The sequence below is a fragment of the Eriocheir sinensis genome, chromosome 7 (genome assembly GCF_024679095.1).
Source record: "Eriocheir sinensis breed Jianghai 21 chromosome 7, ASM2467909v1, whole genome shotgun sequence".
Lineage (NCBI taxonomy): Eukaryota > Metazoa > Arthropoda > Malacostraca > Decapoda > Varunidae > Eriocheir > Eriocheir sinensis.
The window spans coordinates 19,760,217-19,763,771 of record NC_066515.1 but is presented as its reverse complement, the minus strand read 5'-3'; the positions used below and the strand labels follow the sequence as shown (position 1 = coordinate 19,763,771).

General features: G+C 43.4%; 1 pseudogene; it reads left to right on the top strand.

The window, feature by feature from the left end:
* Positions 1–281: 281 nt before the first annotated feature.
* Positions 282–3,555, top strand: part of LOC126991634 (uncharacterized protein DDB_G0271670-like) — a 15,895-nt pseudogene continuing 12,621 nt past the window's right edge.

The following is a 3,555-nucleotide window of genomic DNA, read 5'->3' as shown; positions in this document are numbered from 1 at the left end:
TCTCTCTCTCTCTCTCTCTCTCTCTCTCTCTCTCTCTCTCTCTCTCTCTCTCTCTCTCTCTCTCTCTCTCTCTCTCTCTCTCTCTCTCTCTCTCAAGTGTTTGTGTGTTCGTAACTTCACCTGTTCTCGAATTACCTGAAGTTTTTTTTTCTTTCACTGGACAGAAGAAAAGTTTGTGGGTCCGGTGGTCTTGTTTTCGTGTGTGTGTGTGTGTGTGTGTGTGTGTGTGTGTGTGTGTGTGTGTGTGTGTGTGTGTGTGTGTGTGTTAAGGGTAAAAAAAAATGATGGTATGTTGATATATGTGATTTTAATGTGACTTACTATGTTTTTTTTTTTTATAAAGGAGAAAATAAAGAGATCCAACATATAAGATTCCTCCCCTACACATCCTCTTTCTCCTCCCCCCCATAGCTTCCCCTTCCCCCACACATATCCCCCCTTCCCCATACACATATCCCATTCCCTTCCTCCTCACATCCCCTTCCCCCCCAAACATCTATTCCTATCCCCATCTCATCCCCTCTTACCAATCCCCTCTTTCTCTCTCCCCTACACACATCCCTTCTTCCCCCTCTCCCCTCTCCCTCTCCCCCATACTTTCCCCCACGCAGGTAATTAAGTCCCCACTCGCAGGTAATCCCGCTAACGACCCACCTGTGATTCCTGGATATCCTTCTGTCCAGTGGTTTTATTCGGCCAGATAAAACCATAGGAAGGGAAAAAGGGAAAGAGGAGGGGAACGAGAGGAGGATGGGGAGAGAAAGAGGGAAATAGAGGAGGAAGGGTAAAGAAAAGGGAATGGGAGGAAGAAGGGGAGAGAAAGAGGAGGGGCAAGAGAGGAGGATGGGGAGAGTATGGAAGAGAGAAGGAAGGGGAGAGAGAGAGGGAAATAGAGGAGGAAGGGGAAAGAAAAGAGAATGGGAGGAAGAAGAGGAGAGAAAGAAGAGGGGCAATAGAGGATGATGGTGAGAGAATGGAAATAAAGAAGGAAGGTCAAAGAAAAGGGGATGGGAGGAAGAAAGGGAGAGAAAGATGGATGCAGGAGAAAAGAGAAATAGAAGGGGAGGAGAAGAGAAAATGAAAGGAGGGAAGGAGAGGAAGATGTATGGGAGGAATGGAAGTTTTTTTTTTTTAAAGAGAGAAGAGATTTAATTTTATGTTGGCAATAATGAAACTTGAATGGGAGGATGAAAAAGTTGTAGATTGTAGTAGAAGTAGTAGTAGTAGTAGTAGTAGTAGTAGTAGTAGTAGTAGGAGGAGGAGGAGGAGAAGGAGGAGGAGGAGGATAGTAAAGATAAAGAAAGTGTGAAAAAAATATGAAAAGGAAAAGAAAACAATGTAAAGAATGGAATAGAGACAGGTAACGAAGGAGAAAAGAAGGAAGAAAGTAGTAGTAGTAGTAGTAGTAGTAGTAGTAGTAGTAGTAGTAGTAGTAGTAGAGCAAAAATAAAAGAAATAACGAAGAAAAATATCATATCGAGAATTGAGGACGAAAAGGAAAGAATAAAAAGAAAAAAAAGGGATATATAAAAAGTCAACCAGGTTATGCCGGCTCGGAACAAGGTTAGCTCAGGTGATAGGAAGCAGAGGCCAGGTAACACCATCACCTGTCGTCCTCCTCACCTGTCCTTCCCTTCCCTTCCCTTCCCTCTCCCTGCTGTGTCGACGTACAGATATCACTTTCTCTTTTTCTTTCCTTACCTTACCTTACCTGACTTTACCTTACTCTTCCGTTTCTCCACCTTTTCATATTACTTTCCCTTTTTTCTTTTCATACCTTATTTTTTCTTCCCTTCCTTTCCCTTACCTTACCTTTACTATGTCGACTTTCCCATATCCCTTTCTCTTTTCTTTCCCATATTTTTCTTCCCTTCCCTTCTCTTCCCTTCTCTTCGCTTCCCTTCGCTTCCCTTCTTCCTTCCTTCCTTCCCTTCCTTCCTTCCTATCCTCCTTCCTTCCCTTCCTTCCTCCTTCCTTCCCTTCCTTCCTTCCTTCATCCTTCCCCCTTCCTTCCTTCCTTCCTTCCCTCCTTCCTTCCTCCTTCCCTCCTTCCTTCCTTCCTTCCTTCCTTCCTCCTCCTTCCTTCCCTTCCTTCCTTCCCTTCCTTTCCTTCCCTTCCTTCCTTCCCTTTCTTTCCTTCCTTCCTTCCTTTCCTTCCCTTCCCTTCCCTTCCCTTCCCTTAACTGTGTCCAACTCCCTATTTCACTTTCCCTTTTTCTTACCTTACCTTACCTTACCTTACCTTATTTTTCTCCTCCTTACTTTCCCTATCCTAATATATTACAATTTAACCTTTTTTCTTTTTCCTCCTTTTCTTTTCCCCCTCTTTCATCTCTCTTTTATTCACCTTTACCTTTCACTACGTCTTCTTCTTCTTCTTCTTCTTCTTCTTCTTCTTCTTCTTCTTCTTCTTCTTCTTCTTCTTCTTCTTCTTCATTCTATCTCCTCATTCTCTCTCTCTTTAATCTCACGTCTTTTATTTTTCTATTTTAACCTTTTCTGTTGATTCTGTGGCCCTTTTTCTGTCCATAGAGACCTTGAGCCTTCTTTATTTCCCCCTTTAATCCTCAGCACCCTTCAGAATCCTCCCCCTCTTCTTTTTTCCTCCCCTTTTCTTCGTTCTCTTGTTCTGCATCATCTCCCTTTTGCTTTTACCATATGTTTTCAATCTCTCTCTCTCTCTCTCTCTCTCTCTCTCTCTCTCTCTCTCTCTCTCTCTCTCTCTCTCTCTCTCTCTCTCTCTCTCTCTCTCTCTCTCTCTCTCTCTCTCTCTCTCTCTCTCTCTCTCTCTCTCTCTCTCTCTCTCTCTCTCTTTCTCTTCAGCACTCTCCTCTATTTTTGTTCTTTTCCTCTTTCGGTGTGTGTATCTTCTTACTTCCTCCTCCTCCTCCTCCTCCTCCTCCTCCTCCTCTTCCTTCCTGTCTTTCACCGCAGCCCACATCCTGGTTTTCTTGTCCTTTCTTTCTCTCTCCTCTTTCATTCTTTTTATATTTCCTTTTATTTTTCTTCTCTCTCTCTCTCTCTCTCTCTCTCTCTCTCTCTCTCTCTCTCTCTCTCTCTCTCTCTCTCTCTCTCTCTCTCTCTCTCTCTCTCTCTCTCTCTCTCTCTCTCTCTCTCTCTCTCTCTCTCTCTCTCTCTCTCTCTCTTTACCTACCTCTTGCCCTCCTCCTTCCTTTCATTCTCGTATATATCCTTTAGTTTCGTGTACCTGTGTTTGTCTTACCTTACCTTACCTTACCTTACCTTACCTTACCTTAACTTTCCTCACCTTACCTTACCTTACTTTACCTTACCTTACCTTACCTTACCTTACCTTACCTCACCTCACCATGCTTTGCCTTTCTCTCTCTCTCTCTCTCTCTCTCTCTCTCTCTCTCTCTCTCTCTCTCTCTCTCTCTCTCTCTCTCTCTCTCTCTCTCTCTCTCTCTCTCTCTCTCTCTCTCTCTCTCTCTCTCTCTCTCTCTCTCTCTCTCTCTTATGAAATAACCAACTTCGCAATTTTCTCATTTCCTCATAATTATTTTCCTCTTTTGGGAGTGTCGTCATGTTTATTGC